A 12,205-nucleotide genomic window follows, 5' to 3' on the forward strand; every position below is an offset into this window, starting at 1 on the left:
CGGGGAGAGCTGTGCCCCAGCTCTCATGGGGATGTGGGGTCAGGCCAGGCCCAGCGGTCGGTTGGGGTCACTGGCCTTTGTGTGTCCGGCCCCTCGGCTGACACCAGCCCGGCGTTTACATCCCCAGCACGCAATGAGATTGTGTCATCGCAGCGTGACATCACACTACGAGGTGACAACGGCGTGACATCACCGCATGACATCACATGATGAGGTGACACCAGCGTGACGTCACCGCGTGACATCCCGCAGCGACAGGGCACCGCAGCGTGACCCCACCCCATGAGGTGACCTCACTCATTGAGGGCATGATGTCATCACATGGGCTCTTGGCTCCCACCCCCCAGAGCGTGACATCATTTCCCTGTGGCCTGACATCATCGTGGGCCCTGTGAGGTCATCCCGCTGTGGGGTGACATCACCTCGCCCTTGCAGCCTGGGCTGGATTCGTGGCTCCCTAGTTGCTCTGCCAGGCCCAGCCACTTGGAGCCCTGCCGAGGCCTGGGATGGGCACGATCCAGAGCCAGCTCACGCCACGGGCATGTCCCAAATGACACGCGTCGCTGTCAGACTGACAGCCAACCAAAGGGAGGTCCCCCCCAGCTGTAGTCTCCTCCCCCCTCCGAGACCCCCAAAGAAACAGGGAGTTTAAACTTCAAATGCGACACCATTTCCCGGGGACCCTTTGCTGGCAGCCCCAGAGGAGAGGCCAGAGAGGGAAGGTGCACCCCCCCCCGCTCCCCGTCCCCCCAGATGGCAGGGCTGGGGCATTGGGGGTGGACAGAGGTTTTCCTGTCGCTGCCCCGACTCATTGCTCCAGGGATGCCCCCACTGAAAATCTGCCCAAACCTGAGGCTTTGGAAAACCTCGGCCCCTGGAGATGTTTCATTCCAGACCCTGATTTTGCGAACCACTCGCTGGGGATGCCCTTTGCCGTGACGCTTGCGGGGGGCACCCCAGTCCTTCGAGAACTGGCTCCAACCCACAGCACCCCTCCACATGCCAACTTCTCCCGTGGCGGGGAGAAGAGACCCCCGTTTGCCCCCAAGCTTGTGGAATGTGAGCCAGAGGCGTTGCAGTCTGCTGCATGGGGTCCCAGCCGCCCCCCCCAAACCTAAGTGGCGCTGTGACCATGTGCGCCGGGGGCATTGCCCAGAACTGGGAGCCAGGCCCAGTGCCCTGCCCTGGCCTCTTCCTCTCCAGGGTATTTTTTTGGAGGGGTGGGAGGCCTCAGGTTCAGATTTTGCCTTGGGCCTCCCCAAAACTTCTGCGTGGCCCTGATGCCCCCTCCCGCTTTCCTCTTCCCATGAACTCCTCTGCTCCTGTACAGCCCCAGGGAGCTGGATGGGTCCAAAGCACAACACCTAGCACCGCAAACGGCCTTCTAGGGCCAGGCGGGCAGGCGGTGGGCGTGAAAACCCCCCCGAGATGGCACTTGGGTGGGGAAAGTTGTGAGTTTGCCGCAGGGTTTGGCTTCCTGCTGCCTTGTGCGTGTGCGTGTGTGTGTGAGCACGCCCACAGCTGTGTGTGTGTGTGTGTGTGTGTGTGCACAGATCCATCCCAGGTTTTCAAAGTGTCTCTGAAATTGTAGACAGCATGCTGTGTGAATTCAGTCCCAGGGTCTTCCCTCACACAGCCTCACACAGAGCTCAGCCCTCCTCCACATTCAGCCTTAAAAGTTTTTCTTAAAAAAAAAAAAAAAAGCTTCGAAAAACTGCTCCACAACTTGAAAGGGGCAAAGAAAGAGAATTTTGTGTGTGTGTGTGTCTGTCCTGACACTTCCCCCAAATCCCCAGCGCTGCATCAAAGCCCAGCAGCCTAACACTGAGTCGCTCTCCCATGTGGAAAGACTCAAGAAATCATCGGGAAAGTTTCTTAAAGAAAAACAAGACTTCCTTCTCCAAGGTGGTCCTGGGCTCCAGTCTGAGAATGGAATATTTATAACCCGGCCTGCGTCGGGCAGACAAAAATCACTTTTTTTTTAACCATTTTTTTTTCTTTTGGTGGATTTCAAGGGAAAAGAAAGATGGGGAAAGTTTTGTGAAGGGGAAGACGAATGATCTTTGTCGCCGCTGGTTTGGGATTTTGTTTTTAATCGTTTCTCTGGATGTTACGTTTTTCTCCTGGAAAGAAGCGAAGTGCCCCGAAAAGTGGAATTTCAGCGTCGAGGCACCAAAGGGTGCGATTTTGGGGGAGAAAACATCAAAAAGGAAAAGAAAAGGATCCTTCCCTTGGAGCGCGAGTTACCAGCCCATTCCGGCTCCCAAAGGTACGCTGCATTTTTTAAAAATAATTCTTTAAAAAAATATTAACTACAGTTTTGAGGGGGAGCAGGAATTTTGCCCAGCTGAACGGTTTCTGGTTCAAGGGGATGGTTTGCTTATGGGACGCTTTGTCTCAGGACCTGCTGGAATGACTTCAATTTTGGTGTTTTTAAAACCACGCACACCTTTAGAAAGACTTGATCCTTTCTCGACTCCACAAGATGCGGGAGTAGCTATTCCGTGACACCAAACTTCTGCGCCTACGGGGAAAACACAACCGTAGCTAGAATTCCCGAGTGCCCCATGGCCAACAAAACCCAGCTGACTTGACAGTAAATTTCCCTTCATCCAAGTCTAATTTTGCAAAGTTACCAAGTTGCTTTTTTCCCCTCCTCCCTCCCTCTCCTTTTGGCAAAACAATCCAGGAGGCTCCCAACTTCTGGAATCGGATCAGATCCAATTAAATCAGATGGGAGTGGGGGGAGGGGGGGAAATTACTCTGCCAAATTGCAATTTGTCAGGCAGGGATTACGCAGCCCAAGTAGGTGCTTTTCCCCCGGCTTTTACTGCGTTTGCTTTTCGCACCACTGCAATTTGCTTTGCTTTGTGAACTTGGCGAAACAATTCCTGGGCTGGGGGCGGCCTCCCCCTCCTTCTTCGCCACAAGTCGGGCCAGGTCTCCGGTGGGTGCCAGTCCGTGGAGCTTGGCTGAGGGTTTGTTTGGGGCACTCCCACCCCCAGCAGGCCCGGATTGACTGGCTGACACATCCGTCCGTCCCGCTCCCGGCTCACCCAGCGGTGCTGATGTACTGAGCGGCCCAGAGAGCCCCGTTCCTGCAGCTGGCTGGGGGCTCAGATTAGGTTCAGAAAATCCCGGGGGGGAAGGGGCCGGTGGAGGGCTCCGCGCAAGGGAAGTGACATCGCGCGTTTCTTTATTGTGATGTGGAGAGACCCGCACGCACGCCTGGTGGCTGGGCCGAGATCACCCAGGGAGACCCTGGCGCAGTTGTGCTCGGCAGAGGCTGGAGCTGGCTGGGTGGGTGGGCGGCGCGGGGACCGACCTGATGGAGGAAGGGGGTGGGGGGTGGAGCCTCCAGGGACAGGTGCAGGCAGCAAGCGAAGGCAAAGGCTGTGCTGGGCCAGGCTGCACCCTGGGGGTGGGTGGGGAGGCCCCCGTTCTCCAGCCCGAGGTCCAGGAGAAGGGAGCGGGGTGGCTGCCGAGGCCGCGTGGGAGCAACGGATCCGGCGCTGCGTCCAGATTGGGACACACGTCTGGGGCGGATCGGGCAATGGGGCCGGGGTGATAAGCGGGCACCCTTGGGGCAGCCCGTCTGTCGCCAGTGGGAAGCCCCGATGCGCCTGGTGCCAGGAGGGCGCCATCCCGCTCGTTCGTGGCACCCTGTGTCCTGCCCAGCCCCAGCAGAGCCCCAGGCCCTGCCAGGAGCCCCACCCAGGTGCCATCTAGCCCCCATCGGTTCCACTGGGCAAGGCCCAGCCCCTCCCCACCCCATCCATAGCCGGGTGGCACCTGGAGAGACACGGGGCCCCCCCTGCCGCTGCCCACGGCCCATGCCCTGCCCGAGGGTCTTTGCAGGCCCATCTCCAGCGTGACGGCCAGAGCCTGACCTCCCTGGGCAGTGGGAGGTGGATCCCGGGCGCGAACCAGCCGCACCCCTGGGACACGGCTCCCTTGGCTGGCTGCCGGGCAGGCTGGCACTGCCCGTTCAGGGTTAGGCCGAGGATTTCGCTCTCCCTGGATGAGCTTCCCAGAAGCCCCCGGGAAGCATTCCCAGAGGGCGGGAGGTGCCCAGCCATTGCCCCACCCGGGGAATCCTGCTGCCTAGCCCAGGGGTCCTGAGCCCCACTTTGCTGCATCAGCAATTCCTGGGCTTGCCACAGAGTTGTGACGTGACTGGGCGGGGAGGGGAGAATCCCTCTGTCGTGGCTCGTCAGGAGGTGTGTTATGGTAACGCCTGGAGGTGCCACCCGAGATCAGGGCCCCTCCGCGCCGGGCGCTGCACAGACCCCACCCGAGATCAGGGCCCCGCCGGGCCGAGCGCTGCACAGACCCCACCCGAAATCAGGGCCCCGCCGGGCCGGGCGCTGCACAGACCCCACCCGAGATCAGGGCCCCGCCGGGCCGGGCGCTGCACAGACCCCACCCGAGATCAGGGCCCCGCCGGGCCGGGCGCTGCACAGATCTTACCCGAGATCAGGGCCCCGCCGGGCCGGGCGCTGCACAGACCCCACCCGAGATCAGGGCCCCGCCGGGCCGAGCGCTGCACAGACCCCACCCGAGATCAGGGCCCCGCCGGGCCGAGCGCTGCACAGACCCCACCCGAGATCAGGGCCCCGCCGGGCCGGGCGCTGCACAGACCCCACCCGAGATCAGGGCCCCGCCGGGCCGGGCGCTGCACAGACCCCACCCGAGATCAGGGCCCCGCCGGGCCGGGCGCTGCACAGACCCCACCCGAGATCAGGGCCCCGCCGGGCCGGGCGCTGCACAGACCCCACCCGAGATCAGGGCCCCGCCGGGCCGGGCGCTGCACAGACCCCACCCGAGATCAGGGCCCCTCTGGGCCGGGCGCTGTACAGACCCCACCCGAGATCAGGGCCCCTCCGGGCCGGGCGCTGCACAGACCCCACCCGAGATCAGGGCCCCTCCGGGCCGGGCGCTGCTCAGACCCCACCCGAGATCAGGGTCCCGCCGGGCCGGGCGCTGCACAGAGCCCACCCGAGATCACTACCTACAAACACTGCCCAAGCGTCTCCACCCTGATGGGAGCTCACACACCGTGGCCCACCCAGCCCTCGGCCTCTCTGCTAAGCCTTCTGCCACAGGGCCAGGGGCGCGGGCGGCCTTGGCACTGCAGACACCGATCTGCTAGGAACCGGGCAGGCCCCGCTGACGCACTGCAGGCGGGCAGCAAAGCTTCAGTGGAGGGGAGCCAGCTCCCACGCGGGTCGTTGTCTCTCCAGGGAGAAGGGTCCGGGGGAGGTAACACCGGGCAGCTGATCCATTTCGGTCTGAGGCCTCGGACACAGCAGCCAACGCTGGGGTGCAGTGCGGATGCTCTGATTTCAGCCTGTACCTGCCTTATTTCGATTGAGCTGATGTTGGCTGACCCCTCCATTTGCCCCCGTTTCACCAAACCTCGCGAGGCCCCATCTCCATGGGGAAACTGGGCTGGGACCCCCTAAGAGGTGAACACAGAGGGACCTGGTGCGCGCTGCTTCCCGGAGAGGAGCAGCTTTGTCCAGCTTCGCACCCACTTCGACTGGGAACCGGGGGGATGCGAACTGCCGCTGCTGAAACCCAAAGCAGGGCAGCAACTCTGAAATGGCTTGAAATCAAGTCATGTAGACAAGACCCTTGTTAAACCAGTTTAGACCCTCTGAGCTAAAGTCGCTGAGGAATGGGTTTGCTCCCATTTAACTAACCCAGTGCGAGTTCATGTCCGGACAGGAACGCACCCAGGCCCCCGCTTGGCTCCCGGCTCCCTGGGCGTAACTGCCACCGGGCTCAGCTCCATGGGCCTCATTTTCTGGGTCCCGACGTGGGCCCCCTGCTCGGGCACTCCCCAAGTAACGCATCTGCGCTGCGCCCTTTGGAGAATCCGGGCTGAAGGGTCTGTCCCATGGCGTCCAGGAGCCGGTGGGGCCTGCCCCAGCTACCTGCAGGGATGGGGCAGTTATTGCTTTGTGTGGGGGTCACGGCTGTCCTGGGGGGGCTGGGGTTCTGGGCAGGATGGCTGGGCAGGGCTTGGCTGGGGGTGGCTGGGTTTTTTAAGGTAAAATGTCAATTTAAAATAATCTCATCGTTTGGACTGAGAAACCTGTAGCTATTCTGACAGTGCCGTAAGAGCTGGGGGGTGGAAAGGTAGAGCAGGGCGGCGTGGGGAGGGCGGGCTGGGAGCCAGGACGCCTGGGTCCTATCACCAGGTCTGGAGGCCAGTGGGGACTAGTGGGTTAGAGCCGGGGGGAAGGGGAGTCCCAGGACGCCTGGGTTCTGCTCACGCCTTCACCACTGACTCTGGGTGTGAATTTAGACAAGTCCCTTCGCCCCTCTGGGGTAATGACACTGAGCCAGTGACTCAGGCTTCACTTAATCCCTGGTTGGTCCCTGCAGGTCTTTGGCTGCTGAAGAAGTGGGAGCCGGGGTGGGTCCCAGGCTGGGCACAGGGCAGGGGGCCCGGCCCCATCGGATCCAGCTGATCTCGGTGCTGCGCCCTGGGTGCCGGGTGCGCCCAATGGGGTGCGAGGACCCTGCCCGATGAGGGGTGAGGGCTTCAGGCTGGGGCCCCACAGCCCCCACCCGCCGTCCATCTGCATTTGCTCCTTGTTTATTTGTGCATCTGGCTCCATGCGGCTCAGCCCTCGGCCCCAGCCCAGCGCAGGCTCCCATCAGCTCTGCGCCAGCCCTCCGCGAGCGGGGGGCCGCTGGGCCCGGGGACCCCAGGCCGCGTGGGGTCTGCAGCTCCAGAGCTGTGAGGGAGGCTGCCTCTGATCACAGCCCTTCCCGGTGTCTCAGACATGCACTCAGGGCGGCTGCTGGTTCACAGCCCGTGAACTGGCCGTGGCTCAACCGGGCGGGGTATTTCCATCACATGCTTGGTACAGTTAGGTTCAGGTCGGGAGTGAGGGGCAACGGCAGAGCTGTGGGGGAGCCCAGGGCTGGGCTGGCCGGGGGCTGCGGGTCAGGAATGAGGGGCGCTGGCAGAGGCGGGCACCTGGCCCACTGGCAATGTGGCACGCCGAGCCGGGCGAGGCTGCCCGCTTCAGAGAAGCCTCCGTCCCGTGCAGTGATTCATTGTAGACACCTTGCAACATGTCGGGGCCATGGGGCACGAAGGGAGAGGCTGGGAGCTGGAGCTGAGCCCGGAGCTGGAGAATCCCGTAACTCGATGCCCGCTGGGAGGGTGGGTGGGGGCTGGGAACAGCCCACACCTGGTGGCAGCTGGGTGACCTTTTACATTCTAAGGGGCCCAGCCCCATTGTGCCGTGGGCTCCCATGCAGAGGGCAGCCGCATGGGAGCAACTGTCCCTAAATCACAGTCGTCGTCCCCCCCGCCATCCCCTTGAGGGCGTCTCTCCAGCCCTGTTCTTGCTCTGGGGCCTCATTGAGGCATCCCAGCTGGTGCGTCTCCCCCTGAATCAGCCGGGAAGGAGGGGGAATATCCCCTCCAAGTTGGCTTTATGAGCGTCTCTGCCCAGCTCCTTCCTGTGGGGGCAGCTGGGTTCTCTTGCTGACTCGGACATGTGGCGTGTCTGTGGGTCTGAAGTCACTTGCCTGCGCTCTGCCTCAGTTTCCCCAGTGCCAGAAGGCTGCAGCGATGGCTTCCTGGCGGAGGTGAGGGGCTGCAGAGCCCCCCGCAGGGCACCTAGCAAGGGGGTGTCGCCTCACCATCTACCCCCACCCAGCTGCAGAGTAACGAGAGGAGCAGCTGAGAGGAGGGGGAAGAAGCAGCGAAAACAGAACCGAGTTTCGGCCGCTCCACATCCGGGGATGAGGCGGAGTCAGGGGGGGTTTGGGGCTCCCCCCTCCCAGGATCTCAACACTCAGGCCAGGACTACACCCAGCGACCCACTATCATCCCTCGGTGCCGGGCGTTCCAGAGCCGAGTGGGTGTGATGGCGATGCCAGTTTGCGTGGTTCTGCGGGCTCCTTGGTACGGATCTCGTGGGACCCGGGCTTGGGGCATGGCCGGGAGGCTGGTGTCTAGGGACGTAGGAACGGCCAGGCAGTGTTTCCTGGCTCAGACCCAGGGGCTTCAAGCCCAGTTTCTTGTCTCCTCCACTGGCTTCCTGCAGGAGGCGCTTGTGGGGTGAACTGCCGATAGGAGGCTTCCTGCCCCGAAGCAGGAGGGGTTTGATCCCTCCCCCATGCTCCCCCTCCCCCTTCCCAGCATCACGCTGTCCTTCCCCATCCTCGCTGGCATCCCACTCTTGTGGCAATGAGTTCCACAAGCTAACCGGGGAAGTCGTTGTGAATTAGATGCGGACAGTAAGAGTGGGGGACTTGGACCGGTCCAACAGACCACAAACCCCAAGAGTCTCTCCCCATTCTCTGGCTCTGAGGAGGATGTGGTCTGGAGCTCCCGAGATTGGTGCTCGTTAGCGTCAGTGACAGGTGCCTCTCGGAGCGGGGCGGAGGAGCTGCTGACCACAGAGAAACTGGGATATTTATGGTGATCCGTCATAGGGGGCGCTGAGATTTCGGGGTTTGATCCCCACCCCCTTGTCTTCCCTGTGGGGGGAGACACCCACCCCTTGGCCATCATCCCACGAGACCTGAGGTGTTGTCACTGCCCCGGCAAGGCTGATTGGTTGCTGTGTGACCCTACCTGGATGTCCTGCCTTCAGCAAGGCGGGACTTCCTGGCTTGCCGGCCTGTTGCGAGTCAGGCCCCTCGCCCGTGAGGGTCTGGGGCAAGGGGAGGGGCAACGCTGAGCGAGGTCCCGCCCCCGTGGCCACGTGGGAGGGAGCTGGGCCAGCAGGGGCTCCCGGCGGGTGGACTCCCAGCCAGGCGGATGCTTAGCCCCACATGTGCAGCGTGGCTGTCCCCCCGCAGCCCCCGGACCACCGAGCAAGAGCAGGCGGCCCTGCCGCCTGGCACACCCGGCCTGAGGGCTCCCGGCCCTGCAACGGGCTGGTCCTGGGCTGAGCCGGGCGGCTGGGTGGGCAGGAGCGGAGACCAGACAGGGCAGGTGTTGGTCCTGGGGTCCTCTGCACACAGCTCAGCCGGTGCCCCTCACTCCCGACCCGCACCCCCCTGCCAGCCCAGCCCTGGGCTCTGCCCCCCCAGCTCGGCCGGCGCCCCTCACTCCCGACCCGCACCCCCCTGCCAGCCCAGCCCTGGGCTCTGCCCCCCCAGCTCGGCCGGCGCCCCTCACTCCTGACCCGCAGCCCCTGCCAGCCCAGCCCTGGGCTCTGCCCCCCCAGCTCGGCCGGCGCCCGTCACATCTGTGCGAGTGTAGGTGTGTGTGTGTATGTCTGTGTGTGCGTGTGTAGGTCTGGGTGTGTAGGTCTGGGTATGTGTGTAGGCAGGTGTGGGTGTGTGCAGGTCTCTGAGTGTGTGTGTGTAGGGGGGGCGTGTAGGTCTGGGTATGTAGGTCTGGGTGTGTGTGTAGGCAGGTGTGGGTGTGTGCAGGTCTCTGAGTGTGTGTATGTAGGGGGGCGTGTAGGTCTGGGTGTGTAGGTCTGGGTGTGTGTAGGGGGGCGTGCAGGTCTGGGTGTGTAGGTCTGGGTGTGTGTAGGGGGGCGTGCAGGTCTGGGTGTGTGTAGGGGGGATGTGTAGGGGGTGTGTGTAGGTCTGGGTGTGCAGGTCTCTGGGTGTGTAGGGGGGCGTGCAGGTCTGGGTGTGTAGGTCTGGGTGTGTGTAGGGGGGGCGTGTGGGTCTGGGTGTGTGTAGGGGGGCGTGCAGGTCTCTGGGTGTGTGTAGGGGGGCGTGCAGGTCTGGGTGTGTAGGGGGGTGTGTGTAGGCAGGTGTGGGTGTGCAGGTCTGGGTGTGTGTAGGGGGGGCGTGCAGGTCTGGGTGTGCAGGTCTCTGGGTGTGTGTAGGGGGGGTGTGCAGGTCTCTGGGTGTGTAGGGGGGGCGTGCAGGGGGGCGTGCAGGTCTCTGGGTGTGTAGGGGGTGTGTGTAGGGGGGGCGTGTAGGTCTGGGTGTGCAGGTCTCTGGGTGTGTAGGGGGGGCGTGTAGGGGGGGCGTGCAGGTCTCTGGGTGTGTAGGGGGGGCGTGTAGGGGGGGGCGTGCAGGTCTGGGTGTGCAGGTCTCTGGGTGTGTAGGGGGGGGCGTGTAGGGGGGCGTGCAGGTCTGGGTGTTTGTAGTTCTCCGTGTGCGCAGGTCTCGTGTGCCACGTGCCCATGTGTCACTGCATGTGGGTGCAAAGCCAGATGTTCCAGCTGTTGGGTGGCCCGGGGGGAGGGAGGGGTGCCATCCCCCAGCTCGGTACCAGCCCACCCAGGCCCCCTTACTGGGCACTGCCGGGAGCTCAGCTGGCCGGCCCCACGTGGCTTTACCGGCTTGCCCAGGAGGATAATGGAGGGGTGAAGGGCCAGGGGCAAAGCCCCTCAGAGCCGCGGGGCCCCCAGCCCCCAATGCAGGGCGTCGCTAGGACAGTGGGGTGCATGCCCGGCGCCTGGGAACTGAACCAGGGTCTCTGGAGCAGGGGCCTGAGTCTCCCCATTCAAGCAGCTGGGCTCCGCAGCTGGGGCGGGGACAGACTCATGGGCGGCCCTGTCCCAGCCGGCCTGTGGGATGCTGGCGGCCCCCCGACTGCTCTGCAGGTCAGCAAGGAGGGCGGGGGGGGAGGGGGCGTCTCCTATGAAAGCAGTGGGGAGCCCCAGAGGCTTTGCTGGAGGGGAGTCCAGGGGAAGGTGCCTGCAGACACCGGGGCCCGGCGCTGGCCTGGCTGACCCGGCCCCAGCCCCGTCCTCGACTCTCCCAGCCACCGGGCCAGCGGACCACCTTGGAACCGGTGCCCGGCCCTCCCCCGGCATGGGGATCAAGCTCCTTTCAGAGCCCCTGAACCTGAAGCAAGGGGCTTTGAGGCAGCTGTCTGGCCCGGGCAGATTAGCAGCGTGGATTGAATGAGGCGGGCGGCCCCACGGAGGGGTCAGGCGCGGGGGGGTGCTGGGACAGAGACACAAGGCCTCTTTCGGGGCAGGGAGAGCAGGGGCCGGCGTGGCCCTTCCCGGGGAACCTCGGGGGCTTTTGGCCATAGTGTCCCCCAGCCCCAGCTCACTGGTGATTTCGTTTTTCTCCGTGACCCAGCCCCAGCCTGTATCAGCATGTGGGGGAGGGAGGGGGGGTCTGCCGCCGGGGCAGGGGCTGGCTCAGGAGGGTGGGAAATGGGACCTGTCCCCTCTAGGGGGCTCTGGCTCCCATCTGGTCCCTGGCCGGTCGTTCAGTGACTTCTGGGCGCGGGAAACCCATGGGGGGGGGCCCGGGGAAGCTCGTTCTCCAGGGGCTGCCCCCATCTTCCCGTCCCTTATGCAACCAGCGTGGCTGGGGAGTGGCACTGGATGTGTGCGGCTGGCAGGCCGGGCGGTGCCATGCCTGGGGCACGCCCTGCGGAGTGGGGGGTAGCCCTGGGGCTGGCTCTCCGTGGGCGGGGGGAAGGCCGATCCGTGCAGGAGCCGGAGCAGCGGTTTCCCTAAGGCCACGCAGGGTTAAACCAATCGGGCACTTGGCCGACCCCGGGTCACTGAGCGGCTGCTGGGGGGGGAGGGGGGTGGCTGTGGCTGCCGGGCCAGCAGCCGTCTAGGCCCTGGGATCTTGGCCTAATCCAGCCTGACGTCAGGTCCCCCAGCAGTGGGGCTGGGGGGGGCCCTTAACCCTGTCTTGGCGGGGCTGCGCCATCTGGAAAAATGCTCACAATTGAGGGAAAAATGCCCTCAAGCTTCACCCCGGGAGGCAGAGGGATGGGGGCGGGCAGAGCTGGCAGAGAGGGGCAGGGCTGGGGGGTGGAGGGAGCCCAGGGCCAGGCTAGCAGGGCCTGCGGGTCGGGAGTGAGGGGCACCGGAGGAGCTCAGGGGGCAGGGCTGGGGGGTGGAGGGAGCCCAGGGCTGGGCTAGCAGGGGCTGCAGGTCGGGAGTGAGGGGCACTGGGAGAGCTCAGGGGGGCAGGGCTGCGGGGTAGAGGGAGCCCAGGGCTGGGCTAGCAGGGGCTGCGTGTCGGGAGTGAGGGGCACCGGCAGAGCTTGGGGGGGGCGGGGGCAGGGCTGGCGGGTGGAGGGAACCCAGGGCCGGGCTAGCAGGGGCTGCAGGTCAGGAGTAAGGGGCATCAGAGGAGCTCAGGGGGCAGGGCTGGGGGGTGGAGGGAGCCCAGGGCCGGGCTAGCAGGGCCTGCGGGTTGGGATCGGGGCGGGTGAGGGGGGGTCACATGTGCACGTTTTGTAACCTGCACTTTTCACGGACTATGTAGCCGCCCCATTTACTCA

The 12,205-nt window shown here is 64.3% G+C and overlaps 1 protein-coding gene across 1 annotated transcript in view; it reads left to right on the forward strand.

Annotated features, from left to right (window-relative positions):
• Positions 1-1,626: 1,626 nt before the first annotated feature.
• GLI1 (GLI family zinc finger 1) overlaps positions 1,627-12,205 on the forward strand; it is a 41,770-nt gene continuing 31,191 nt past the window's right edge. The window contains exon 1 of the mRNA XM_048832182.2: positions 1,627-2,269. The gene's annotated coding sequence lies outside the window, so the exon portion shown is untranslated. The remainder of the gene's footprint in view (positions 2,270-12,205) is intronic.

The sequence above is a fragment of the Caretta caretta genome, chromosome 20, assembly GCF_965140235.1.
Source record: "Caretta caretta isolate rCarCar2 chromosome 20, rCarCar1.hap1, whole genome shotgun sequence".
NCBI lineage: Eukaryota > Metazoa > Chordata > Testudines > Cheloniidae > Caretta > Caretta caretta.